Source organism: Acipenser ruthenus, chromosome 29 (genome assembly GCF_902713425.1).
Source record: "Acipenser ruthenus chromosome 29, fAciRut3.2 maternal haplotype, whole genome shotgun sequence".
NCBI classification, from domain to species: Eukaryota; Metazoa; Chordata; class Actinopteri; order Acipenseriformes; family Acipenseridae; genus Acipenser; species Acipenser ruthenus.
The window spans coordinates 12,250,789-12,277,847 of record NC_081217.1 but is presented as its reverse complement, the minus strand read 5'-3'; the positions used below and the strand labels follow the sequence as shown (position 1 = coordinate 12,277,847).

Here is a 27,059-nt window from a genome sequence, read left to right as displayed (position 1 = left end):
AGTTCATTTGCTAACAGACTGTTCTGATTTTGATTCAAACCGTGAAGCGATCGCTCTGTTTGCAGTATATTTTCTTTCAGTAAGAGGAGTGTCCTTGTGATTCCATACAGAATGCGACAAAACCTGTCGCCCTCCTTAATATAAACAGAAAAAGAACAAGTACACGCACACGCCAGGTGATTTACTGCAGCGTCAGACATGGGAGGTTCAGCAGTGTGCTGCAGCGTTGTGCAAAGTCGTCGGTGTAAGTCAGGATGGCCGAGCGGTCTAAGGCGCTGTGGTCAGGTCGCAGTCTCCATGGAGGCGTGGGCTCGAACCCCACTTCTGACAACTGTTCTTGTTAATTTATTTCTAAAACGTCCACCGAATGCATGGTAATTTTACATGTTTTTCTTTTTAGTATTCAAATCACAGCTTTTTAAATGAGAGAAAGTCACCGCAAGCCCGCACCTCGCCACTTTCTTCACACTGCTAAACTGCCTCATAAAGATGAGACCTCTAATTATGCCTTTCCAATACTTTGAATGTGTTATTGTTGAGTTTAACATAACATCTTGGTAATCATAATGTCCGCAGGCCTTGTTTTTCTCGGGTTTTATTAACGCGCTCCATGTGTGTGGCCGGTTAGCTCAGTTGGTTAGAGCGTGGTGCTAATAACGCCAAGGTCGCGGGTTCGATCCCCATACGGGCCATGACTTTTCTTCTTTAAAGAAACCACAGCATTTGGAATGGTGCCAAAATGAACATTCTTTAACAAAATGAACCGGTGCGATATGAAGTAGAACCAGTAATATTTCAGATTCCTCATCTTTAAACATGTATTAGGAATGAACACATACAATTAAAAAGAAAGCTTACGTAGTCGGCAGGATTCGAACCTGCGCGGGGAAACCCCAATGGATTTCTAGTCCATCGCCTTAACCACTCGGCCACGACTACATGATCCATATTATTGTCAAAAGAAGTAAACGACACCCGCGGTAATGCTGCAGATGGCAGTATAGGCTAACATGAACCGAAGTCAAATGCCTTTGTTGAAACTCCATCGATTTATACAAGGCAAGCACACGTGGGAAATGTAAATACAATATCCTTTCTGTCAACGTTCATAATAATGAATACATCTTTATTTCAAAATACGTAACAATTTAAGTGATCTTTTCAAACCACCCATACACAAAAAACAAAGTAGATCTTTATTTCAACTGAAAAACTGACTTGCTTCATGGCTGCTGCCACAGCACTCAAGCACGTTGTGGCTAGCGTGAGCGGACTTAACAGATAACAAGATCTACAAAATATCACATGCCAATAAAACATAACACAATTATGTTCGATTTTATAACAAAACCCCACCCCAGATGGGACTCGAACCCACTATCCCTGGCTTAGGAGGCCAGTGGCCTTAGCCATTAGGCCACTAGGGCTGACATGGGAAGCGCACATTTGGTAGTTCTAAAGAAAGTGGGAACAATAGTATCGTGGTTTCATAAATATCCAAGCCATCTTTGGTGTTCAAACAAAGCAGTTACATTGGGAAAGGGCCGTACTTATCAGTAAGTGTTTGAAATGCATGTGGGAAGATTTAAGATTGTGAAGAAGTTTTAATATGCTTCGTATTTGCGCATTGGTAACCTTACATAATTACGTTTTGATTAATGCCACTTCCTTACCTGACAGTAGTCAGGGTGACGATACAAGACCAAAGCCAATAAACCTGTTATTTTCCTGTCCTTTCATTACCATATTCTAGTGTGCTTGTTCAGAATATGCGTGAATCCTGAAAACGTCTTGCTAATATGTGAACAAAGCCAGCATTCACTTTATTGATCACCATGTGGAATAGCCGCTATTGGAACACACATGATTGTGTTAAAGATGTTAATAGACTTTCAATGTACACGTTTTAGAGCTGAACGTTTGTTGAGACAGTTCAAGCGCTGTAGCAGTGTTTACCTATTTCATGGATGTTTGCTTTTTCGTCTTACTCTGGAAAAAATAATAATAGCAATAGAAAAATGTAGGCAAAACAATTTTTGAGAACCGCATTTGGGTGAAAAATGAACAGTTTCAAAACACATTTGTAAAGGCATTGGATTCTATTATGGTGTTTCCGAGCTGTTGAATGTTTCTTATTATATACAGGTTTACTGGCTTGACAGAAAGGCGATTGACAAAAAGAATGCCTCGTCCCTGCGTGGGCTTGAAACAGCAACGTTTTGGTTAAGCCGAACGCGCTCACCGATTACCTTGTTTTATTAGATAACACCCTCGGAGCCCAACAGAACACTGTATGCGTATAATTAAAATATTTACGGTTCAAATGGGAATCGTATTCATCAGATTTTAAGCACACATTTGATAGACGTCACAGTGCAAAGGAGGAAGGCAGGCAATGCAAATGAGGCAACTGGCTCGTACTTTTTAAATCATATCAAAAAATTGATCCCAATTAAGCTTTTAACCGCCTGCAGTCTGGGATGAGTTTGAAATGTTATTGTAACAACTCACTGGGCTACAGCAATTGCATTATATGAAAGTGCTCCTGTTTATTTGTCACCGGCACAGCTACCGGTGCCACTCAGAGTTGGAGGGAGACGGTCGGCCACTTGCCCATAAAACAATACTTTCAGGGATCATTTCTATAGTGATTTGCTAGCGAAATGCGTTTTGAAAGTGTTTGGGCTCGCTACCCACGAGGAAGATTGAGAGTGTTCGTTTTTGAGCGTGAAGAAGACAGCGAGTGTTGTTTTTGACCAACTGCTCGCTGTTATTGATGACCGCTCCAGTTTTCCTTTGGGGGCTGGAGGAAGCGGACACGTTCTGAGTGGGTATCTTACCAAAACGTAAGAAAGATGAACTACAGTTGCAAAGCACTGCTGCTTTTTCGATGATTGATTAAAACTATCAAACTGACTGAAAACACGGATCGCATTAATTGCGATTGGTTTCATACCAATACGCTTACATAACAGATATTGGTTATAGACAATGTCATATACACAGAAATGAACACGGACAGTGTTTATTAAGGGCTGACTCATTGACATGTTCGAGAGATCTAGGTGTACTGGACAAATCTACTGGATTTTTTTCCATGTCGTAATTGTGCCGCCTGTGATAATGCGTTTGCGTTTTACAAGCCATACAACGAAAAAAGAGCAGAGTGTCTTACAAGTGATGACCTGTGCTTCAACGCATGTCATTTATTTGTTTTTTTGTCCTTGCCATTTGCAATATGTTGGTAAAACTACTAGACAGTGACGATTGCGCATTGATGAGCAAGCATAAAAGTTCAATTAGGAGAAAAGATATCCATTCACCACTAGCTAGACATTTCGTAGATGCCAAACATTCCATTTCAGATCTGAAATACCGCAGCATACAAAAAATATTTCAAGCTCGAGGACGTGATAATCTCGATCAAAAACTATTACAATGTGAATCCAAATGGATCTTCTATCTCCATATGGTACAAACCGAGGGATTAAATGAAGCGCTAGGATTATCCTGTTTTCTGTGATATAATGCGCAACCATACTTGTCTTTCATAAGATCTGAAAATAAATTATAGCGCTTTGAGATTATGTCTGTTATTAGCAGATTGTTTAGAAATGTACTCAAATATGTTACAACTGTTCTGTCTACGAAATATATCTGTAACATTTATGTAATGCCTTTGTGGTTTTTTGATGAAGTTCATTTGCTAACAGACTGTTCTGATTTTGATTCAAACCGTGAAGCGATCGCTCTGTTTGCAGTATATTTTCTTTCAGTAAGAGGAGTGTCCTTGTGATTCCATACAGAATGCGACAAAACCTGTCGCCCTCCTTAATATAAACAGAAAAAGAACAAGTACACGCACACGCCAGGTGATTTACTGCAGCGTCAGACATGGGAGGTTCAGCAGTGTGCTGCAGCGTTGTGCAAAGTCGTCGGTGTAAGTCAGGATGGCCGAGCGGTCTAAGGCGCTGTGGTCAGGTCGCAGTCTCCATGGAGGCGTGGGCTCGAACCCCACTTCTGACAACTGTTCTTGTTAATTTATTTCTAAAACGTCCACCGAATGCTTGGTAATTTTACATGTTTTTCTTTTTAGTATTCAAATCACAGCTTTTTAAATGAGAGAAAGTCACCGCAAGCCCGCACCTCGCCACTTTCTTCACACTGCTAAACTGCCTCATAAAGATGAGACCTCTAATTATTCCTTTCCAATACTTTGAATGTGTTATTGTTGAGTTTAACATAACATCTTGGTAATCATAATGTCCGCAGGCCTTGTTTTTCTCGGGTTTTATTAACGTGCTCCATGTGTGTGGCCGGTTAGCTCAGTTGGTTAGAGCGTGGTGCTAATAACGCCATGGTCGCGGGTTCGATCCCCATACGGGCCATGACTTTTCTTCTTTAAAGAAACCACAGCATTTGGAATGGTGCCAAAATGAACATTCTTTAACAAAATGAACCGGTGCGATATGAAGTAGAACCAGTAATATTTCAGATTCCTCATCATTAAACATGTATTAGGAATGAACACATACAATTAAAAAGAAAGCTTACGTAGTCGGCAGGATTCGAACCTGCGCGGGTAAACCCCAATGGATTTCTAGTCCATCGCCTTAACCACTCGGCCACGACTACATGTTCTTACATTGGACTGTGAAATGATCCATATTATTGTCAAAAGAAGTAAAAGACACCCGCGGTAATGCTGCAGATGGCAGTATAGGCTAACATGAACCGAAGTCAAATGCCTTTGTTGAAACTCCATCGATTTATACAAGGCAAGCACACGTGGGAAATGTAAATACAATATCCTTTCTGTCAACGTTCATAATAATGAATACATCTTTATTTCAAAATACGTAACAATTTAAGTGATCTTTTCAAACCACACATACACAAAAAACAAAGTAGATCTTTATTTCAACTGAAAAACTGACTTGCTTCATGGCTGCTGCCACAGCACTCAAGCACGTTGTGGCTAGCGTGAGCGGACTTAACAGATAACAAGATCTACAAAATATCACATGCCAATAAAACATAACACAATTATGTTCGATTTTATAACAAAACCCCACCCCAGATGGGACTCGAACCCACTATCCCTGGCTTAGGAGGCCAGTGGCCTTAACCATTAGGCCACTAGGGCTGACATGGGAAGCGCACATTTGGTAGTTCTAAAGAAAGTGGGAACAATAGTATCGTGGTTTCATAAATATCCAAGCCATCTTTGGTGTTCAAACAAAGCAGTTACATTGGGAAAGGGCCGTACTTATCAGTAAGTGTTTGAAATGCATGTGGGAAGATTTAAGATTGTGAAGAAGTTTTAATATGCTTCGTATTTGCGCATTGGTAACCTTACATAATTACGTTTTGATTAATGCCACTTCCTTACCTGACAGTAGTCAGGGTGACGATACAAGACCAGAGCCAATAAACCTGTTATTTTCCTGTCCTTTCATTACCATATTCTGGTGTGCTTGTTCAGAATATGAGTGAATCCTGAAAACGTCTTGCTAATATGTGAACAAAGCCAGCATTCACTTTATTGATCACCATGTGGAATAGCCGCTATTGGAACACACATGATTGTGTTAAAGATGTTAAAAGACTTTCAATGTACACGTTTTAGAGCTGAACGTTTGTTGAGACAGTTCAAGCGCTGTAGCAGTGTTTACCTATTTCATGGATGTTTGCTTTTTCGTCTTACTCTGGAAAAAATAATAATAGCAATAGAAAAATGTAGGCAAAACAATTTTTGAGAACCGCATTTGGGTGAAAAATGAACAGTTTCAAAACACATTTGTAAAGGCATTGGATTCTATTATGGTGTTTCCGAGCTGTTGAATGTTTCTTATTATATACAGGTTTACTGGCTTGACAGAAAGGCGATTGACAAAAAGAATGCCTCGTCCCTGCGTGGGCTTGAAACAGCAACGTTTTGGTTAAGCCGAACGCGCTCACCGATTACCTTGTTTTATTAGATAACACCCTCGGAGCCCAACAGAACACTGTATGCGTATAATTAAAATATTTACGGTTCAAATGGGAATCGTATTCATCAGATTTTAAGCACACATTTGATAGACGTCACAGTGCAAAGGAGGAAGGCAGGCAATGCAAATGAGGCAACTGGCTCGTACTTTTTAAATCATATCAAAAAATTGAACCCAATTAAGCTTTTAACCGCCTGCAGTCTGGGATGAGTTTGAAATGTTATTGTAACAACTCACTGGGCTACAGCAATTGCATTATATGAAAGTGCTCCTGTTTATTTGTCACCGGCACAGCTACCGGTGCCACTCAGAGTTGGAGGGAGACGGTCGGCCACTTGCCCATAAAACAATACTTTCAGGGATCATTTCTATAGTGATTTGCTAGCGAAATGCGTTTTGAAAGTGTTTGGGCTCGCTACCCACGAGGAAGAGTGAGAGTGTTCGTTTTTGAGCGTGAAGAAGACAGCGAGTGTTGTTTTTGACCAACTGCTCGCTGTTATTGATGACCGCTCCAGTGTTCCTTTGGGGGCTGGAGGAAGCGGACACGTTCTGAGTGGGTATCTTACCAAAACGTAAGAAAGATGAACTACAGTTGCAAAGCACTGCTGCTTTTTCGATGATTGATTAAAACTATCAAACTGACTGAAAACACGGATCGCATTAATTGCGATTGGTTTCATACCAATACGCTTACATAACAGATATTGGTTATAGACAATGTCATATACACAGAAATGAACACGGACAGTGTTTATTAAGGGCTGACTCATTGACATGTTCGAGAGATCTAGGTGTACTGGACAAATCTACTGGATTTTTTTCCATGTCGTAATTGTGCCGCCTGTGATAATGCGTTTGCGTTTTACAAGCCATACAACGAAAAAAGAGCAGAGTGTCTTACAAGTGATGACCTGTGCTTCAACGCATGTCATTTATTTGTTTTTTTGTCCTTGCCATTTGCAATATGTTGGTAAAACTACTAGACAGTGACGATTGCGCATTGATGAGCAAGCATAAAAGTTCAATTAGGAGAAAAGATATCCATTCACCACTAGCTAGACATTTCGTAGATGCCAAACATTCCATTTCAGATCTGAAATACCGCAGCATACAAAAAATATTTCAAGCTCGAGGACGTGATAATCTCGATCAAAAACTATTACAATGTGAATCCAAATGGATCTTCTATCTCCATATGGTACAAACCGAGGGATTAAATGAAGCGCTAGGATTATCCTGTTTTCTGTGATATAATGCGCAACCATACTTGTCTTTCATAAGATCTGAAAATAAATTATAGCGCTTTGAGATTATGTCTGTTATTAGCAGATTGTTTAGAAATGTACTCAAATATGTTACAACTGTTCTGTCTACGAAATATATCTGTAACATTTATGTAATGCCTTTGTGGTTTTTTGATGAAGTTCATTTGCTAACAGACTGTTCTGATTTTGATTCAAACCGTGAAGCGATCGCTCTGTTTGCAGTATATTTTCTTTCAGTAAGAGGAGTGTCCTTGTGATTCCATACAGAATGCGACAAAACCTGTCGCCCTCCTTAATATAAACAGAAAAAGAACAAGTACACGCACACGCCAGGTGATTTACTGCAGCGTCAGACATGGGAGGTTCAGCAGTGTGCTGCAGCGTTGTGCAAAGTCGTCGGTGTAAGTCAGGATGGCCGAGCGGTCTAAGGCGCTGTGGTCAGGTCGCAGTCTCCATGGAGGCGTGGGCTCGAACCCCACTTCTGACAACTGTTCTTGTTAATTTATTTCTAAAACGTCCACCGAATGCTTGGTAATTTTACATGTTTTTCTTTTTAGTATTCAAATCACAGCTTTTTAAATGAGAGAAAGTCACCGCAAGCCCGCACCTCGCCACTTTCTTCACACTGCTAAACTGCCTCATAAAGATGAGACCTCTAATTATGCCTTTCCAATACTTTGAATGTGTTATTGTTGAGTTTAACATAACATCTTGGTAATCATAATGTCCGCAGGCCTTGTTTTTCTCGGGTTTTATTAACGCGCTCCATGTGTGTGGCCGGTTAGCTCAGTTGGTTAGAGCGTGGTGCTAATAACGCCAAGGTCGCGGGTTCGATCCCCATACGGGCCATGACTTTTCTTCTTTAAAGAAACCACAGCATTTGGAATGGTGCCAAAATGAACATTCTTTAACAAAATGAACCGGTGCGATATGAAGTAGAACCAGTAATATTTCAGATTCCTCATCTTTAAACATGTATTAGGAATGAACACATACAATTAAAAAGAAAGCTTACGTAGTCGGCAGGATTCGAACCTGCGCGGGGAAACCCCAATGGATTTCTAGTCCATCGCCTTAACCACTCGGCCACGACTACATGTTCTTACATTGGACTGTGAAATGATCCATATTATTGTCAAAAGAAGTAAAAGACACCCGCGGTAATGCTGCAGATGGCAGTATAGGCTAACATGAACCGAAGTCAAATGCCTTTGTTGAAACTCCATCGATTTATACAAGGCAAGCACACGTGGGAAATGTAAATACAATATCCTTTCTGTCAACATTCATAATAATGAATACATCTTTATTTCAAAATACGTAACAATTTAAGTGATCTTTTCAAACCACCCATACACAAAAAACAAAGTAGATCTTTATTTCAACTGAAAAACTGACTTGCTTCATGGCTGCTGCCACAGCACTCAAGCACGTTGTGGCTAGCGTGAGCGGACTTAACAGATAACAAGATCTACAAAATATCACATGCCAATAAAACATAACACAATTATGTTCGATTTTATAACAAAACCCCACCCCAGATGGGACTCGAACCCACTATCCCTGGCTTAGGAGGCCAGTGGCCTTGGCCATTAGGCCACTAGGGCTGACATGGGAAGCGCACATTTGGTAGTTCTAAAGAAAGTGGGAACAATAGTATCGTGGTTTCATAAATATCCAAGCCATCTTTGGTGTTCAAACAAAGCAGTTACATTGGGAAAGGGCCGTACTTATCAGTAAGTGTTTGAAATGCATGTGGGAAGATTTAAGATTGTGAAGAAGTTTTAATATGCTTCGTATTTGCGCATTGGTAACCTTACATAATTACGTTTTGATTAATGCCACTTCCTTACCTGACAGTAGTCAGGGTGACGATACAAGACCAAAGCCAATAAACCTGTTATTTTCCTGTCCTTTCATTACCATATTCTAGTGTGCTTGTTCAGAATATGCGAGAATCCTGAAAACGTCTTGCTAATATGTGAACAAAGCCAGCATTCACTTTATTGATCACCATGTGGAATAGCCGCTATTGGAACACACATGATTGTGTTAAAGATGTTAATAGACTTTCAATGTACACGTTTTAGAGCTGAACGTTTGTTGAGACAGTTCAAGCGCTGTAGCAGTGTTTACCTATTTCATGGATGTTTGCTTTTTCGTCTTACTCTGGAAAAAATAATAATAGCAATAGAAAAATGTAGGCAAAACAATTTTTGAGAACCGCATTTGGGTGAAAAATGAACAGTTTCAAAACACATTTGTAAAGGCATTGGATTCTATTATGGTGTTTCCGAGCTGTTGAATGTTTCTTATTATATACAGGTTTACTGGCTTGACAGAAAGGCGATTGACAAAAAGAATGCCTCGTCCCTGCATGGGCTTGAAACAGCAACGTTTTGGTTAAGCCGAACGCGCTCACCGATTACCTTGTTTTATTAGATAACACCCTCGGAGCCCAACAGAACACTGTATGCGTATAATTAAAATATTTACGGTTCAAATGGGAATCGTATTCATCAGATTTTAAGCACACATTTGATAGACGTCACAGTGCAAAGGAGGAAGGCAGGCAATGCAAATGAGGCAACTGGCTCGTACTTTTTAAATCATATCAAAAAATTGAACCCAATTAAGCTTTTAACCGCCTGCAGTCTGGAATGAGTTTGAAATGTTATTGTAACAACTCACTGGGCTACAGCAATTGCATTATATGAAAGTGCTCCTGTTTATTTGTCACCGGCACAGCTACCGGTGCCACTCAGAGTTGGAGGGAGACGGTTGGCCACTTGCCCATAAAACAATACTTTCAGGGATCATTTCTATAGTGATTTGCTAGCGATATGCGTTTTGAAAGTGTTTGGGCTCGCTACCCACGAGGAAGAGTGAGAGTGTTCGTTTTTGAGCGTGAAGAAGACAGCGAGTGTTGTTTTTGACCAACTGCTCGCTGTTATTGATGACCGCTCCAGTGTTCCTTAGGGGGCTGGAGGAAGCGGACACGTTCTGAGTGGGTATCTTACCAAAACGTAAGAAAGATGAACTACAGTTGCAAAGCACTGCTGCTTTTTCGATGATTGATTAAAACTATCAAACTGACTGAAAACACGGATCGCATTAATTGCGATTGGTTTCATACCAATACGCTTACATAACAGATATTGGTTATAGACAATGTCATATACACAGAAATGAACACGGACAGTGTTTATTAAGGGCTGACTCATTGACATGTTCGAGAGATCTAGGTGTATTGGACAAATCTACTGGATTTTATTCCATGTCGTAATTGTGCCGCCTGTGATAATGCGTTTGCGTTTTACAAGCCATACAACGAAAAAAGAGCAGAGTGTCTTACAAGTGATGACCTGTGCTTCAACGCATGTCATTTATTTGTTTTTTTGTCCTTGCCATTTGCAATATGTTGGTAAAACTACTAGACAGTGACGATTGCGCATTGATGAGCAAGCATAAAAGTTCAATTAGGAGAAAAGATATCCATTCACCACTAGCTAGACATTTCGTAGATGCCAAACATTCCATTTCAGATCTGAAATACCGCAGCATACAAAAAATATTTCAAGCTCGAGGACGTGATAATCTCGATCAAAAACTATTACAATGTGAATCCAAATGGATCTTCTATCTCCATATGGTACAAACCGAGGGATTAAATGAAGCGCTAGGATTATCCTGTTTTCTGTGATATAATGCGCAACCATACTTGTCTTTCATAAGATCTGAAAATAAATTATAGCGCTTTGAGATTATGTCTGTTATTAGCAGATTGTTTAGAAATGTACTCAAATATGTTACAACTGTTCTGTCTACGAAATATATCTGTAACATTTATGTAATGCCTTTGTGGTTTTTTGATGAAGTTCATTTGCTAACAGACTGTTCTGATTTTGATTCAAACCGTGAAGCGATCGCTCTGTTTGCAGTATATTTTCTTTCAGTAAGAGGAGTGTCCTTGTGATTCCATACAGAATGCGACAAAACCTGTCGCCCTCCTTAATATAAACAGAAAAAGAACAAGTACACGCACACGCCAGGTGATTTACTGCAGCGTCAGACATGGGAGGTTCAGCAGTGTGCTGCAGCGTTGTGCAAAGTCGTCGGTGTAAGTCAGGATGGCCGAGCGGTCTAAGGCGCTGTGGTCAGGTCGCAGTCTCCATGGAGGCGTGGGCTCGAACCCCACTTCTGACAACTGTTCTTGTTAATTTATTTCTAAAACGTCCACCGAATGCTTGGTAATTTTACATGTTTTTCTTTTTAGTATTCAAATCACAGCTTTTTAAATGAGAGAAAGTCACCGCAAGCCCGCACCTCGCCACTTTCTTCACACTGCTAAACTGCCTCATAAAGATGAGACCTCTAATTATGCCTTTCCAATACTTTGAATGTGTTATTGTTGAGTTTAACATAACATCTTGGTAATCATAATGTCCGCAGGCCTTGTTTTTCTCGGGTTTTATTAACGCGCTCCATGTGTGTGGCCGGTTAGCTCAGTTGGTTAGAGCGTGGTGCTAATAACGCCAAGGTCGCGGGTTCGATCCCCGTACGGGCCATGACTTTTCTTCTTTAAAGAAACCACAGCATTTGGAATGGTGCCAAAATGAACATTCTTTAACAAAATGAACCGCTGTAGTAGAACCAGTAATATTTCAGATTCCTCATCTTTAAACATGTATTAGGAATGAACACATACAATTAAAAAGAAAGCTTACGTAGTCGGCAGGACTCAAACCTGCGCGGGGAAACCCCAATGGATTTCTAGTCCATCGCCTTAACCACTCGGCCACGACTACATGTTCTTACATTGGACTGTGAAATGATCCATATTATTGTCAAAAGAAGTAAACGACACCCGCGGTAATGCTGCAGATGGCAGTATAGGCTAACATGAACCGAAGTCAAATGCCTTTGTTGAAACTCCATCGATTTATACAAGGCAAGCACACGTGGGAAATGTAAATACAATATCCTTTCTGTCAACGTTCATAATAATGAATACATCTTTATTTCAAAATACGTAACAATTTAAGTGATTTTTCAAACCACCCATACACAAAAAACAAAGTAGATCTTTATTTCAACTGAAAAACTGACTTGCTTCATGGCTGCTGCCACAGCACTTAAGCACGTTGTGGCTAGCGTGAGCGGACTTAACAGATAACAAGATCTACAAAATATCACATGCCAATAAAACATAACACAATTATGTTCGATTTTATAACAAAACCCCACCCCAGATGGGACTCGAACCCACTATATCTGGCTTAGGAGGCCGGTGGCCTTAGCCATTAGGCCACTAGGGCTGACATGGGAAGCGCACATTTGGTAGTTCTAAAGAAAGTGGGAACAATAGTATCGTGGTTTCATAAATATCCAAGCCATCTTTGGTGTTCAAACAAATCAGTTACATTGGGAAAGGGCCGTACTTATCAGTAAGTGTTTGAAATGCATGTGGGAAGATTTAAGATTGTGAAGAAGTTTTAATATGCTTCGTATTTGCGCATTGGTAACCTTACATAATTACGTTTTGATTAATGCCACTTCACCTGACAGTAGTCAGGGTGACGATACAAGACCAGAGCCAATAAACCTGTTATTTTCCTGTCCATTCATTACCATATTCTGGTGTGCTTGTTCAGAATATGCGTGAATCCTGAAAACGTCTTGCTAATATGTGAACAAAGCCAGCATTCACTTTATTGATCACCATGTGGAATAGCCGCTATTGGAACACACATGATTGTGTTAAAGATGTTAATAGACTTTCAATGTACACGTTTTAGAGCTGAACGTTTGTTGAGACAGTTCAAGCGCTGTAGCAGTGTTTACCTATTTCATGGATGTTTGCTTTTTCGTCTTACTCTTTAAAAAATAATAATAGCAATAGAAAAATGTAGGCAAAACAATTTTTGAGAACCGCATTTGGGTGAAAAATGAACAGTTTCAAAACACATTTGTAAAGGCATTGGATTCTATTATGGTGTTTCCGAGCTGTTGAATGTTTCTTATTATATACAGGTTTACTGGCTTGACAGAAAGGCGATTGACAAAAAGAATGCCTCGTCCCTGCGTGGGCTTGAAACAGCAACGTTTTGGTTAAGCCGAACGCGCTCACCGATTACGTTGTTTTATTAGATAACACCCTCGGAGCCCAACAGAACACTGTATGCGTATAATTAAAATATTTACGGTTCAAATGGGAATCGTATTCATCAGATTTTAAGCACACATTTGATAGACGTCACAGTGCAAAGGAGGAAGGCAGGCAATGCAAATGAGGCAACTGGCTCGTACTTTTTAAATCATACCAAAAAATTGAACCCAATTAAGCTTTTAACCGCCTGCAGTCTGGAATGAGTTTGAAATGTTATTGTAACAACTCACTGGGCTACAGCAATTGCATTATATGAAAGTGCTCCTGTTTATTTGTCACCGGCACAGCTACCGGTGCCACTCAGAGTTGGAGGGAGACGGTCGGCCACTTGCCCATAAAACAATACTTTCAGGGATCATTTCTATAGTGATTTGCTAGCGAAATGCGTTTTGAAAGTGTTTGGGCTCGCTACCCACGAGGAAGAGTGAGAGTGTTCGTTTTTGAGCGTGAAGAAGACAGCGAGTGTTGTTTTTGACCAACTGCTCGCTGTTATTGATGACCGCTCCAGTGTTCCTTAGGGGGCTGGAGGAAGCGGACACGTTCTGAGTGGGTATCTTACCAAAACGTAAGAAAGATGAACTACAGTTGCAAAGCACTGCTGCTTTTTCGATGATTGATTAAAACTATCAAACTGACTGAAAACACGGATCGCATTAATTGCGATTGGTTTCATACCAATACGCTTACATAACAGATATTGGTTATAGACAATGTCATATACACAGAAATGAACACGGACAGTGTTTATTAAGGGCTGACTCATTGACATGTTCGAGAGATCTAGGTGTACTGGACAAATCTACTGGATTTTTTTCCATGTCGTAATTGTGCCGCCTGTGATAATGCGTTTGCGTTTTACAAGCCATACAACGAAAAAAGAGTACAGTGTCTTACAAGTGATGACCTGTGCTTCAACGCATGTCATTTATTTGTTTTTTTTGTCCTTGCCATTTGCAATATGTTGGTAAAACTACTAGACAGTGACGATTGTGCATTGATGAGCAAGCATAAAAGTTCAATTAGGAGAAAAGATATCCATTCACCACTAGCTAGACATTTCGTAGATGCCAAACATTCCATTTCAGATCTGAAATACCGCAGCATACAAAAAATATTTCAAGCTCGAGGACGTGATAATCTCGATCAAAAACTATTACAGTGTGAATCCAAATGGATCTTCTATCTCCATATGGTACAACCCGAGGGATTAAATGAAGCGCTAGGATTATCCTGTTTTCTGTGATATAATGCGCAACCATACTTGTCTTTCATAAGATCTGAAAATAAATTTTAGCGCTTTGAGATTATGTCTGTTATTAGCAGATTGTTTAGAAATGTACTCAAATATGTTACAACTGTTCTGTCTACGAAATATATCTGTAACATTTATGTAATGCCTTTGTGGTTTTTTGATGAAGTTCATTTGCTAACAGACTGTTCTGATTTTGATTCAAACCGTGAAGCGATCGCTCTGTTTGCAGTATATTTTCTTTCAGTAAGAGGAGTGTCCTTGTGATTCCATACAGAATGCGACAAAACCTGTCGCCCTCCTTAATATAAACAGAAAAAGAACAAGTACACGCACACGCCAGGTGATTTACTGCAGCGTCAGACATGGGAGGTTCAGCAGTGTGCTGCAGCGTTGTGCAAAGTCGTCGGTGTAAGTCAGGATGGCCGAGCGGTCTAAGGCGCTGTGGTCAGGTCGCAGTCTCCATGGAGGCGTGGGCTCGAACCCCACTTCTGACAACTGTTCTTGTTAATTTATTTCTAAAACGTCCACCGAATGCAAGGTAATTTTACATGTTTTTCTTTTTAGTATTCAAATCACAGCTTTTTAAATGAGAGAAAGTCACCGCAAGCCCGCACCTCGCCACTTTCTTCACACTGCTAAACTGCCTCATAAAGATGAGACCTCTAATTATGCCTTTCCAATACTTTGAATGTGTTATTGTTGATTTTAACATAACATCTTGGTAATCATAATTTCCGCAGGCCTTGTTTTTCTCGGGTTTTATTAACGCGCTCCATGTGTGTGGCCGGTTAGCTCAGTTGGTTAGAGCGTGGTGCTAATAACGCCAAGGTCGCGGGTTCGATCCCCGTACGGGCCATGACTTTTCTTCTTTAAAGAAACCACAGCATTTGGAATGGTGCCAAAATGAACATTCTTTAACAAAATGAACCGGTGCGATATGAAGTAGAACCAGTAATATTTCAGATTCCTCATCTTTAAACATGTATTAGGAATGAACACATACAATTAAAAAGAAAGCTTACGTAGTCGGCAGGATTCGAACCTGCGCGGGGAAACCCCAATGGATTTCTAGTCCATCGCCTTAACCACTCGGCCACGACTACATGTTCTTACATGGGACTGTGAAATGATCCATATTATTGTCAAAAGAAGTAAAAGACACCCGCGGTAATGCTGCAGATGGCAGTATAGGCTAACATGAACCGAAGTCAAATGCCTTTGTTGAAACTCCATCGATTTATACAAGGCAAGCACACGTGGGAAATGTAAATACAATATCCTTTCTGTCAACGTTCATAATAATGAATACATCTTTATTTCAAAATACGTAACAATTTAAGTGATCTTTTCAAACCACCCATACACAAAAAACAAAGTAGATCTTGATTTCAACTGAAAAACTGACTTGCTTCATGGCTGCTGCCACAGCACTCAAGCACGTTGTGGCTAGCGTGAGCGGACTTAACAGATAACAAGATCTACAAAATATCACATGCCAATAAAACATAACACAATTATGTTCGATTTTATAACAAAAGCCCACCCCAGATGGGACTCGAACCCACTATATCTGGCTTAGGAGGCCAGTGGCCTTAGCCATTAGGCCACTAGGGCTGACATGGGAAGCGCACATTTGGTAGTTCTAAAGAAAGTGGGAACAATAGTATCGTGGTTTCATAAATATCCAAGCCATCTTTGGTGTTCAAACAAAGCAGTTACATTTGGAAAGGGCCGTACTTATCAGTAAGTGTTTGAAATGCATGTGGGAAGATTTAAGATTGTGAAGAAGTTTTAATATGCTTTGTATTTGCGCATTGGTAACCTTACATAATTACGTTTTGATTAATGCCACTTCCTTACCTGACAGTAGTCAGGGTGACGATACAAGACCAAAGCCAATAAACCTGTTATTTTCCTGTCCCTCCATTACCATATTCTAGTGTGCTTGTTCAGAATATGCGTGAATCCTGAAAACGTCTTGCTAATATGTGAACAAAGCCAGCATTCACTTTATTGATCACCATGTGGAATAGCCGCTATTGGAACACACATGATTGTGTTAAAGATGTTAATAGACTTTCAATGTACACGTTTTAGAGCTGAACGTTTGTTGAGACAGTTCAAGCGCTGTAGCAGTGTTTACCTATTTCATGGATGTTTGCTTTTTCGTCTTACTCTGGAAAAAATAATAATAGCAATAGAAAAATGTAGGCAAAACAATTTTTGAGAACCGCATTTGGGTGAAAAATGAACAGTTTCAAAACACATTTGTAAAGGCATTGGATTCTATTATGGTGTTTCCGAGCTGTTGAATGTTTCTTATTATATACAGGTTTACTGGCTTGACAGAAAGGCGATTGACAAAAAGAATGCCTCGTCCCTGCGTGGGCTTGAAACAGCAACGTTTTGGTTAAGCCGAACGCGCTCACCGATTACGTTGTTTTATTAGATAACACCCTCGGAGCCCAACAGAACACTGTATGCGTATAATTAAAATATTTACGGTTCAAATGGGAATCGTATTCATCAGATTTTAAGCACACATTTGATAGACGTCACAGTGCAAAGGAGGAAGGCAGGCAATGCAAATGAGGCAACTGGCTCGTACTTTTTAAATCATACCAAAAAATTGAACCCAATTAAGCTTTTAACCGCCTGCAGTCTGGAATGAGTTTGAAATGTTATTGTAACAACTCACTGGGCTACAGCAATTGCATTATATGAAAGTGCTCCTGTTTATTTGTCACCGGCACAGCTACCGGTGCCACTCAGAGTTGGAGGGAGACGGTCGGCCACTTGCCCATAAAACAATACTTTCAGGGATCATTTCTATAGTGATTTGCTAGCGAAATGCGTTTTGAAAGTGTTTGGGCTCGCTACCCACGAGGAAGAGTGAGAGTGTTCGTTTTTGAGCGTGAAGAAGACAGCGAGTGTTGTTTTTGACCAACTGCTCGCTGTTATTGATGACCGCTCCAGTGTTCCTTAGGGGGCTGGAGGAAGCGGACACGTTCTGAGTGGGTGTCTTACCAAAACGTAAGAAAGATGAACTACAGTTGCAAAGCACTGCTGCTTTTTCGATGATTGATTAAAACTATCAAACTGACTGAAAACACGGATAGCATTAATTGCGATTGGTTTCATACCAATACGCTTACATAACAGATATTGGTTATAGACAATGTCAGAAACACAGAAATGAACACGGACAGTGTTTATTAAGGGCTGACTCATTGACATGTTCGAGAGATCTAGGTGTACTGGACAAATCTACTGGATTTTTTTCCATGTCGTAATTGTGCCGCCTGTGATAATGCGTTTGCGTTTTACAAGCCATACAACGAAAAAAGAGTACAGTGTCTTACAAGTGATGACCTGTGCTTCAACGCATGTCATTTATTTGTTTTTTTGTCCTTGCCATTTGCAATATGTTGGTAAAACTACTAGACAGTGACGATTGCGCATTGATGAGCAAGCATAAAAGTTCAATTAGGGGAAAAGATATCCATTCACCACTAGCTAGACATTTCGTAGATGCCAAACATTCCATTTCAGATCTGAAATACCGCAGCATACAAAAAATATTTCAAGCTCGAGGACGTGATAATCTCGATCAAAAACTATTACAATGTGAATCCAAATGGATCTTCTATCTCCATATGGTACAACCCGAGGGATTAAATGAAGCGCTAGGATTATCCTGTTTTCTGTGATATAATGCGCAACCATACTTGTCTTTCATAAGATTTGAAAATAAATTATAGCGCTTTGAGATTATGTCTGTTATTAGCAGATTGTTTAGAAATGTACTCAAATATGTTACAACTGTTCTGTCTACGAAATATATCTGTAACATTTATGTAATGCCTTTGTGGTTTTTTGATGAAGTTCATTTGCTAACAGACTGTTCTGATTTTGATTCAAACCGTGAAGCGATCGCTCTGTTTGCAGTATATTTTCTTTCAGTAAGAGGAGTGTCCTTGTGATTCCATACAAAATGCGACAAAACCTGTCGCCCTCCTTAATATAAACAGAAAAAGAACAAGTACACGCACACGCCAGGTGATTTACTGCAGCGTCAGACATGGGAGGTTCAGCAGTGTGCTGCAGCGTTGTGCAAAGTCGTCGGTGTAAGTCAGGATGGCCGAGCGGTCTAAGGCGCTGTGGTCAGGTCGCAGTCTCCATGGAGGCGTGGGATCGAACCCCACTTCTGACAACTGTTCTTGTTAATTTATTTCTAAAACGTCCACCGAATGCTTGGTAATTTTACATGTTTTTCTTTTTAGTATTCAAATCACAGCTTTTTAAATGAGAGAAAGTCACCGCAAGCCCGCACCTCGCCACTTTCATCACACTGCTAAACTGCCTCATAAAGATGAGACCTCTAATTATGCCTTTCCAATACTTTGAATGTGTTATTGTTGAGTTTAACATAACATCTTGGTAATCATAATGTCCGCAGGCCTTGTTTTTCTCGGGTTTTATTAACGTGCTCCATGTGTGTGGCCGGTTAGCTCAGTTGGTCAGAGCGTGGTGCTAATAACGCCAAGGTCGCGGGTTCGATCCCCATACGGGCCATGACTTTTCTTCTTTAAAGAAACCACAGCATTTGGAATGGTGCCAAAATGAACATTCTTTAACAAAATGAACCGGTGCGATATGAAGTAGAACCAGTAATATTTCAGATTCCTCATCTTTAAACATGTATTAGGAATGAACACATACAATTAAAAAGAAAGCTTACGTAGTCGGCAGGATTCGAACCTGCGCGGGGAAACCCCAATGGATTTCTAGTCCATCGCCTTAACCACTCGGCCACGACTACATGTTCTTACATTGGACTGTGAAATGATCCATATTATTGTCAAAAGAAGTAAAAGACACCCGCGGTAATGCTGCAGATGGCAGTATAGGCTAACATGAACCGAAGTCAAATGCCTTTGTTGAAACTCCATCGATTTATACAATGCAAGCACACGTGGGAAATGTAAATACAATATCATTTCTGTCAACGTTCATAATAATGAATACATCTTTATTTCAAAATACGTAACAATTTAAGTGATCTTTTCAAACCACCCATACACAAAAAACAAAGTAGATCTTTATTTCAACTGAAAAACTGACTTGCTTCATGGCTGCTGCCACAGCACTCAAGCACGTTGTGGCTAGCGTGAGCGGACTTAACAGATAACAAGATCTACAAAATATCACATGCCAATAAAACATAACACAATTATGTTCGATTTTATAACAAAACCCCACCCCAGATGGGACTCGAACCCACTATCCCTGGCTTAGGAGGCCAGTGGCCTTAACCATTAGGCCACTAGGGCTGACATGGGAAGCGCACATTTGGTAGTTCTAAAGAAAGTGGGAACAATAGTATCGTGGTTTCATAAATATCCAAGCCATCTTTGGTGTTCAAACAAAGCAGTTACATTGGGAAAGGGCCGTACTTATCAGTAAGTGTTTGAAATGCATGTGGGAAGATTTAAGATTGTGAAGAAGTTTTAATATGCTTCGTATTTGCGCATTGGTAACCTTACATAATTACGTTTTGATTAATGCCACTTCCTTACCTGACAGTAGTCAGGGTGACGATACAAGACCAGAGCCAATAAACCTGTTATTTTCCTGTCCTTTCATTAACATATTCTAGTGTGCTTGTTCAGAATATGCGTGAATCCTGAAAACGTCTTGCTAATATGTGAACAAAGCCAGCATTCACTTTATTGATCACCATGTGGAATAGCCGCTATTGGAACACACATGATTGTGTTAAAGATGTTAATAGACTTTCAATGTACACGTTTTAGAGCTGAACGTTTGTTGAGACAGTTCAAGCGCTGTAGCAGTGTTTACCTATTTCATGGATGTTTGCTTTTTCGTCTTACTCTGGAAAAAATAATAATAGCAATAGAAAAATGTAGGCAAAACAATTTTTGAGAACCGCATTTGGGTGAAAAATGAACAGTTTCAAAACACATTTGTAAAGGCATTGGATTCTATTATGGTGTTTCCGAGCTGTTGAATGTTTCTTATTATATACAGGTTTACTGGCTTGACAGAAAGGCGATTGACAAAAAGAATGCCTCGTCCCTGCGTGGGCTTGAAACAGCAACGTTTTGGTTAAGCCGAACGCGCTCACCGATTACGTTGTTTTATTAGATAACACCCTCGGGGCCCAACAGAACACTGTATGCGTATAATTAAAATATTTACGGTTCAAATGGGAATCGTATTCATCAGATTTTAAGCACACATTTGATAGACGTCACAGTGCAAAGGAGGAAGGCAGGCAATGCAAATGAGGCAGCTGGCTCGTACTTTTTAAATCATACCAAAAAATTGAACCCAATTAAGCTTTTAACCGCCTGCAGTCTGGAATGAGTTTGAAATGTTATTGTAACAACTCACTGGGCTACAGCAATTGCATTATATGAAAGTGCTCCTGTTTATTTGTCACCGGCACAGCTACCGGTGCCACTCAGAGTTGGAGGGAGACGGTCGGCCACTTGCCCATAAAACAATACTTTCAGGGATCATTTCTATAGTGATTTGCTAGCGAAATGCGTTTTGAAAGTGTTTGGGCTCGCTACCCACGAGGAAGAGTGAGAGTGTTCGTTTTTGAGCGTGAAGAAGACAGCGAGTGTTGTTTTTGACCAACTGCTCGCTGTTATTGATGACCGCTCCAGTGTTCCTTAGGGGGCTGGAGGAAGCGGACACGTTCTGAGTGGGTATCTTACCAAAACGTAAGAAAGATGAACTACAGTTGCAAAGCACTGCTGCTTTTTCGATGATTGATTAAAACTATCAAACTGACTGAAAACACGGATAGCATTAATTGCGATTGGTTTCATACCAATACGCTTACATAACAGATATTGGTTATAGACAATGTCATATACACAGAAATGAACACGGGCAGTGTTTATTAAGGGCTGACTCATTGACATGTTCGAGAGATCTAGGTGTACTGGACAAATCTACTGGATTTTTTTCCATGTCGTAATTGTGCCGCCTGTGATAATGCGTTTGCGTTTTACAAGCCATACAACGAAAAAAGAGTACAGTGTCTTACAAGTGATGACCTGTGCTTCAACGCATGTCATTTATTTGATTTTTTGTCCTTGCCATTTGCAATATGTTGGTAAAACTACTAGACAGTGACGATTGCGCATTGATGAGCAAGCATAAAAGTTCAATTAGGAGAAAAGATATCCATTCACCACTAGCTAGACATTTCGTAGATGCCAAACATTCCATTTCAGATCTGAAATACCGCAGCATACAAAAAATATTTCAAGCTCGAGGACGTGATAATCTCGATCAAAAACTATTACAATGTGAATCCAAATGGATCTTCTATCTCCATATGGTACAACCCGAGGGATTAAATGAAGCGCTAGGATTATCCTGTTTTCTGTGATATAATGCGCAACCATACTTGTCTTTCATAAGATCTGAAAATAAATTATAGCGCTTTGAGATTATGTCTGTTATTAGCAGATTGTTTAGAAATGTACTCAAATATGTTACAACTGTTCTGTCTACGAAATATATCTGTAACATTTATGTAATGCCTTTGTGGTTTTTTGATGAAGTTCATTTGCTAACAGACTGTTCTGATTTTGATTCAAACCGTGAAGCGATCGCTCTGTTTGCAGTATATTTTCTTTCAGTAAGAGGAGTGTCCTTGTGATTCCATACAAAATGCGACAAAACCTGTCGCCCTCCTTAATATAAACAGAAAAAGAACAAGTACACGCACACGCCAGGTGATTTATTGCAGCGTCAGACATGGGCGGTTCAGCAGTGTGCTGCAGCGTTGTGCAACGTCGTCGGTGTAAGTCAGGATGGCCGAGCGGTCTCCATGGAGGCGTGGGATCGAACCCCACTTCTGACAACTGTTCTTGTTAATTTATTTCTAAAACGTCCACCGAATGCTTGGTAATTTTACATGTTTTTCTTTTTAGTATTCAAATCACAGCTTTTTAAATGAGAGAAAGTCACCGCAAGCCCGCACCTCGCCACTTTCATCACACTGCTAAACTGCCTCATAAAGATGAGACCTCTAATTATGCCTTTCCAATACTTTGAATGTGTTATTGTTGAGTTTAACATAACATCTTGGTAATCATAATGTCCGCAGGCCTTGTTTTTCTCAGGTTTTATTAACGCGCTCCATGTGTGTGGCCGGTTAGCTCAGTTGGTCAGAGCGTGGTGCTAATAACGCCAAGGTCGCGGGTTCGATCCCCATACGGGCCATGACTTTTCTTCTTTAAAGAAACCACAGCATTTGGAATGGTGCCAAAATGAACATTCTTTAACAAAATGAACCGGTGCGATATGAAGTAGAACCAGTAATATTTCAGATTCCTCATCTTTAAACATGTATTAGGAATGAACACATACAATTAAAAAGAAAGCTTACGTAGTCGGCAGGATTCGAACCTGCGCGGGGAAACCCCAATGGATTTCTAGTCCATCGCCTTAACCACTCGGCCACGACTACATGTTCTTACATTGGACTGTGAAATGATCCATATTATTGTCAAAAGAAGTAAACGACACCCGCGGTAATGCTGCAGATGGCAGTATAGGCTAACATGAACCGAAGTCAAATGCCTTTGTTGAAACTCCATCGATTTATACAAGGCAAGCACACGTGGGAAATGTAAATACAATATCCTTTCTGTCAACGTTCATAATAATGAATACATCTTTATTTCAAAATACGTAACAATTTAAGTGATCTTTTCAAACCACCCATACACAAAAAACAAAGTAGATCTTTATTTCAACTGAAAAACTGACTTGCTTCATGGCTGCTGCCACAGCACTCAAGCACGTTGTGGCTAGCGTGAGCGGACTTAACAGATAACAAGATCTACAAAATATCACATGCCAATAAAACATAACACAATTATGTTCGATTTTATAACAAAACCCCACCCCAGATGGGACTCGAACCCACTATCCCTGGCTTAGGAGGCCAGTGGCCTTAGCCATTAGGCCACTAGGGCTGACATGGGAAGCGCACATTTGGTAGTTCTAAAGAAAGTGGGAACAATAGTATCGTGGTTTCATAAATATCCAAGCCATCTTTGGTGTTCAAACAAAGCAGTTACATTGGGAAAGGGCCGTACTTATCAGTAAGTGTTTGAAATGCATGTGGGAAGATTTAAGATTGTGAAGAAGTTTTAATATGCTTCGTATTTGCGCATTGGTAACCTTACATAATTACGTTTTGATTAATGCCACTTCCTTACCTGACAGTAGTCAGGGTGACGATACAAGACCAGAGCCAATAAACCTGTTATTTTCCTGTCATTTCATTACCATATTCTAGTGTGCTTGTTCAGAATATGCGTGAATCCTGAAAACGTATTGCTAATATGTGAACAAAGCCAGCATTCACTTTATTGATCACCATGTGGAATAGCCGCTATTGGAACACACATGATTGTGTTAAAGATGTTAATAGACTTTCAATGTACACGTTTTAAAGCTGAACGTTTGTTGAGACAGTTCAAGCGCTGTAGCAGTGTTTACCTATTTCATGGATGTTTGCTTTTTCGTCTTACTCTGGAAAAAATAATAATAGCAATAGAAAAATGTAGGCAAAACAATTTTTGAGAACCGCATTTGGGTGAAAAATGAACAGTTTCAAAACACATTTGTAAAGGCATTGGATTCTATTATGGTGTTTCCGAGCTGTTGAATGTTTCTTATTATATACAGGTTTACTGGCTTGACAGAAAGGCGATTGACAAAAAGAATGCCTCGTCCCTGCGTGGGCTTGAAACAGCAACGTTTTGGTTAAGCCGAACGCGCTGACCGATTACGTTGTTCCCTTTCAAGTCGAAAATAACCATCAACATGAGATATTGCCGTCAGGCAGCACCGGTAGGCTGAGCTTTTATAGCAAAGCTGCCGATAGGCCCCCACGCCAGCTGCAGTGTAAGCCCGCCCCCCTGGGAGCTTACTTAACTGCGCGCGTGGGGATGCACTTCCTCTTTTGTCTTCAGCCTTGGTACGGTAGGTAATAGATAACAGAGCGAGCTTGTTAACTGATTGTACTCGATAAGCTTTACGCTTGAGAAGCTGGTTAATTACCCCTTCTCTGAGTTTATTTCAGTTACTGTGTTTTAGGATTTATATATTCTTGTTAATATATATATATTTTTCCTTTCGCTTTGCTTCGGCATCGCGTCTTCGTGGTCTCCCGTCTTCCTTTTCTTTGTTATTATTATAATATATAATTATATTATATTTATTATTTGGGTTTTTTGTGTGTATATATATTGTTATATATATTCTTTTTTGTATATTGTTTGGGACGCGTGTTGCGTTGGCCTTAGGCCACGCGCATTTTTGCAGCCTCGGTCTTGCTTAGGCTAGACCGCGTGTGTGTGTGTGTGTGCGTGCAGACCTGCATTGCAGTCTCCCCCCCCACCGCGGCGCGTTCTACCGCCACGTGGCTGCTATTGAGTATAGCCCCACTGTTCTACACTATACGTAGTGTCTGCTGCAGCGTCCAAACAAAAAAAAAAAAAGTTTTGTCCCATACAGTACTAAGGAAGACGACCACCAAGTGCATTAACTGTTGCCCTTATAAGCAGCACAACACCTTGTCTTTCGAGACTCAGACACAGTACTAGAGCACATAGCGTCTCCGCTTTGCGGGTCAGCTGACGTGGATCGTCTGGTGCAGTACACGCGCTCCGGCGCTTTCGGTGTCAGCGCTTAGGCACCTGGTGTAGCGCTTTGGCGCGTAGTGCTTGGGCTCAGTGCACGCAACGCACCTGTGCACGCACCTCGACGCTCGGTGCTCGGTGCCTCGGTGCACGCACCTCGACGCTCGGTGCTCGGTGCACGCACCTCGACGCTCGGTGCCTCGGTGCACGCACCTCGACGCTCGGTGCTCGGTGCCTCGGTGCACGCACCTCGACGCTCGGTGCTCGGTGCCTCGGTGCACGCACCTCGACGCTCGGTGCTCGGTGCCTCGGTGCACGCACCTCGACGCTCGGTGCTCGGTGCCTCGGTGCACGCACCTCGACGCTCGGTGCTCGGTGCACGCACCTCGACGCTCGGTGCTCGGTGCCTCGGTGCACGCACCTCGACGCTCGGTGCTCGGTGCCTCGGTGCACGCACCTCGACGCTCGGTGCTCGGTGCCTCGGTGCACGCACCTCGACGCTCGGTGCTCGGTGCACGCACCTCGACGCTCGGTGCCTCGGTGTACGCACCTCGACGCTCGGTGCTCGGTGCCTTGGTGCACGCACCTCGACGCTCGGTGCCTCGGTGCACGTACCTCGACGCTCGGTGCTCGGTGCCTCGGTGCACGCACCTCGACGCTCGGTGCTCGGTGCACGCACCTTTGGTGCACGCACCTCGACGCTCAGTGCCTTAGTGCACGCACTCGACGTTTGTCTTCAGTGCTTGGTGCACGCGCCTCAACGCACCTTAAAGCTGTTCGCTTGGTGCTCAGTACTTAACGCTCGGCGCTCCTATTACTGGCACGGTACGCTTGGGCATACAACGTGCTGCACCATGTCATTTCACCGCTGTGTCACCTGTGGGACGAAGTTACCGGCTAATGACCCGCATGAGGACTGCGTGTCCTGTCTGGGGCCGGAGCATGCGGCATCTGCTTTGGCAGACAAAGCCTTTTGCACGTTATGTGCATGTTTTCAGACGCGCACTCTGCGTCGTAGGGCGAGGAGAGCAGTCGGGGATCGCTCCCCTTCATCTGGGTCGTCACACACCCTTTCCGCCCCGCAGCCTTCTTTGGCTTCCCCGCCAGCGAAGCTGCCTTTTTCCAGGAGTTCGCCTTCCCAGGTTACCCCTGGTCAACGATCTCCTGACGTTAGGCGTAAGAGAGACCGCTCCCACAGCCTTTCTGTAAGGCGAGGCCCTTCTCCTCGCGGCGAACGCCCCCGTCAGATCTCGAGATCCCGCTCTAGATCGCCCCGAAGGAGAGGACGTTCCCGTTCTCCTCGTCGCGACAGGCGAGGTGGTGTAACTGAGCTTACTAGTAAGATGTCTCAGTTTATGGACCTTATGATGGGGCAGCAATCGTTGCTCATGTCCCTGGCCACAGCTCGGGCCGCAGAGGAGCCAGTCAGACCGGCTGTCAACCAGCCGATCATCCTACCACAACCCCTGTCCGTTCCAGTTGCGCAACAGGACGCATGGGACGTGGATGCTATCTCTCGAGATGCATCAGAGGGTGAGCCTCTCCACGGAGAGGATAGTGTGGAGGCAGAGCTCACGTCCCACCACTCAGAGTCTGAGATGGAGGTAGGCGTGGATGACTCTTTATGGTCCCTAGTAGAGCGGGCGACTCGCCACCTGGGCTTAGAATGGCCTGCCACTG

At 41.7% G+C, this 27,059-nt stretch overlaps 28 non-coding genes across 28 annotated transcripts; 19 read left to right on the top strand and 9 right to left on the bottom strand.

Moving 5' to 3' along the window:
• Positions 1-248: 248 nt before the first annotated feature.
• trnal-cag (transfer RNA leucine (anticodon CAG)) lies at positions 249-330 on the top strand. The gene has a single exon. It is a non-coding gene; the product is annotated as a tRNA-Leu (tRNA).
• A 288-nt stretch (positions 331-618) lies between these two features.
• Positions 619-692, top strand: trnai-aau (transfer RNA isoleucine (anticodon AAU)). The gene has a single exon. It is a non-coding gene; the product is annotated as a tRNA-Ile (tRNA).
• Positions 693-857: 165 nt separating this feature from the next.
• trnas-aga (transfer RNA serine (anticodon AGA)) lies at positions 858-939 on the bottom strand. The gene has a single exon. It is a non-coding gene; the product is annotated as a tRNA-Ser (tRNA).
• Positions 940-2,617: 1,678 nt separating this feature from the next.
• LOC131702262 (small nucleolar RNA U3) lies at positions 2,618-2,832 on the top strand. Its single transcript, XR_009309416.1, has one exon. It is a non-coding gene; the product is annotated as a small nucleolar RNA U3 (small nucleolar RNA).
• Positions 2,833-3,944: 1,112 nt separating this feature from the next.
• trnal-cag (transfer RNA leucine (anticodon CAG)) lies at positions 3,945-4,026 on the top strand. Its single transcript has one exon. It is a non-coding gene; the product is annotated as a tRNA-Leu (tRNA).
• A 288-nt stretch (positions 4,027-4,314) lies between these two features.
• Positions 4,315-4,388, top strand: trnai-aau (transfer RNA isoleucine (anticodon AAU)). Its single transcript has one exon. It is a non-coding gene; the product is annotated as a tRNA-Ile (tRNA).
• A 165-nt stretch (positions 4,389-4,553) lies between these two features.
• On the bottom strand, positions 4,554-4,635 carry trnas-aga (transfer RNA serine (anticodon AGA)). The gene has a single exon. It is a non-coding gene; the product is annotated as a tRNA-Ser (tRNA).
• Positions 4,636-5,072: 437 nt separating this feature from the next.
• trnar-ccu (transfer RNA arginine (anticodon CCU)) lies at positions 5,073-5,146 on the bottom strand. The gene has a single exon. It is a non-coding gene; the product is annotated as a tRNA-Arg (tRNA).
• A 1,190-nt stretch (positions 5,147-6,336) lies between these two features.
• LOC131702290 (small nucleolar RNA U3) lies at positions 6,337-6,551 on the top strand. Its single transcript, XR_009309437.1, has one exon. It is a non-coding gene; the product is annotated as a small nucleolar RNA U3 (small nucleolar RNA).
• A 1,112-nt stretch (positions 6,552-7,663) lies between these two features.
• trnal-cag (transfer RNA leucine (anticodon CAG)) lies at positions 7,664-7,745 on the top strand. The gene has a single exon. It is a non-coding gene; the product is annotated as a tRNA-Leu (tRNA).
• A 288-nt stretch (positions 7,746-8,033) lies between these two features.
• On the top strand, positions 8,034-8,107 carry trnai-aau (transfer RNA isoleucine (anticodon AAU)). The gene has a single exon. It is a non-coding gene; the product is annotated as a tRNA-Ile (tRNA).
• Positions 8,108-8,272: 165 nt separating this feature from the next.
• trnas-aga (transfer RNA serine (anticodon AGA)) lies at positions 8,273-8,354 on the bottom strand. Its single transcript has one exon. It is a non-coding gene; the product is annotated as a tRNA-Ser (tRNA).
• A 1,701-nt stretch (positions 8,355-10,055) lies between these two features.
• LOC131702243 (small nucleolar RNA U3) lies at positions 10,056-10,270 on the top strand. The gene has a single exon (XR_009309397.1). It is a non-coding gene; the product is annotated as a small nucleolar RNA U3 (small nucleolar RNA).
• A 1,112-nt stretch (positions 10,271-11,382) lies between these two features.
• Positions 11,383-11,464, top strand: trnal-cag (transfer RNA leucine (anticodon CAG)). The gene has a single exon. It is a non-coding gene; the product is annotated as a tRNA-Leu (tRNA).
• Positions 11,465-11,752: 288 nt separating this feature from the next.
• trnai-aau (transfer RNA isoleucine (anticodon AAU)) lies at positions 11,753-11,826 on the top strand. Its single transcript has one exon. It is a non-coding gene; the product is annotated as a tRNA-Ile (tRNA).
• A 158-nt stretch (positions 11,827-11,984) lies between these two features.
• Positions 11,985-12,066, bottom strand: trnas-aga (transfer RNA serine (anticodon AGA)). The gene has a single exon. It is a non-coding gene; the product is annotated as a tRNA-Ser (tRNA).
• Positions 12,067-13,763: 1,697 nt separating this feature from the next.
• LOC131702226 (small nucleolar RNA U3) lies at positions 13,764-13,978 on the top strand. The gene has a single exon (XR_009309380.1). It is a non-coding gene; the product is annotated as a small nucleolar RNA U3 (small nucleolar RNA).
• Positions 13,979-15,091: 1,113 nt separating this feature from the next.
• trnal-cag (transfer RNA leucine (anticodon CAG)) lies at positions 15,092-15,173 on the top strand. The gene has a single exon. It is a non-coding gene; the product is annotated as a tRNA-Leu (tRNA).
• A 288-nt stretch (positions 15,174-15,461) lies between these two features.
• On the top strand, positions 15,462-15,535 carry trnai-aau (transfer RNA isoleucine (anticodon AAU)). Its single transcript has one exon. It is a non-coding gene; the product is annotated as a tRNA-Ile (tRNA).
• Positions 15,536-15,700: 165 nt separating this feature from the next.
• trnas-aga (transfer RNA serine (anticodon AGA)) lies at positions 15,701-15,782 on the bottom strand. The gene has a single exon. It is a non-coding gene; the product is annotated as a tRNA-Ser (tRNA).
• Positions 15,783-17,483: 1,701 nt separating this feature from the next.
• On the top strand, positions 17,484-17,698 carry LOC131702225 (small nucleolar RNA U3). Its single transcript, XR_009309379.1, has one exon. It is a non-coding gene; the product is annotated as a small nucleolar RNA U3 (small nucleolar RNA).
• A 1,112-nt stretch (positions 17,699-18,810) lies between these two features.
• trnal-cag (transfer RNA leucine (anticodon CAG)) lies at positions 18,811-18,892 on the top strand. The gene has a single exon. It is a non-coding gene; the product is annotated as a tRNA-Leu (tRNA).
• Positions 18,893-19,180: 288 nt separating this feature from the next.
• On the top strand, positions 19,181-19,254 carry trnai-aau (transfer RNA isoleucine (anticodon AAU)). The gene has a single exon. It is a non-coding gene; the product is annotated as a tRNA-Ile (tRNA).
• Positions 19,255-19,419: 165 nt separating this feature from the next.
• trnas-aga (transfer RNA serine (anticodon AGA)) lies at positions 19,420-19,501 on the bottom strand. Its single transcript has one exon. It is a non-coding gene; the product is annotated as a tRNA-Ser (tRNA).
• Positions 19,502-19,938: 437 nt separating this feature from the next.
• trnar-ccu (transfer RNA arginine (anticodon CCU)) lies at positions 19,939-20,012 on the bottom strand. The gene has a single exon. It is a non-coding gene; the product is annotated as a tRNA-Arg (tRNA).
• Positions 20,013-21,202: 1,190 nt separating this feature from the next.
• Positions 21,203-21,417, top strand: LOC131702224 (small nucleolar RNA U3). Its single transcript, XR_009309378.1, has one exon. It is a non-coding gene; the product is annotated as a small nucleolar RNA U3 (small nucleolar RNA).
• A 1,456-nt stretch (positions 21,418-22,873) lies between these two features.
• On the top strand, positions 22,874-22,947 carry trnai-aau (transfer RNA isoleucine (anticodon AAU)). The gene has a single exon. It is a non-coding gene; the product is annotated as a tRNA-Ile (tRNA).
• Positions 22,948-23,112: 165 nt separating this feature from the next.
• Positions 23,113-23,194, bottom strand: trnas-aga (transfer RNA serine (anticodon AGA)). Its single transcript has one exon. It is a non-coding gene; the product is annotated as a tRNA-Ser (tRNA).
• Positions 23,195-27,059: the final 3,865 nt, after the last annotated feature.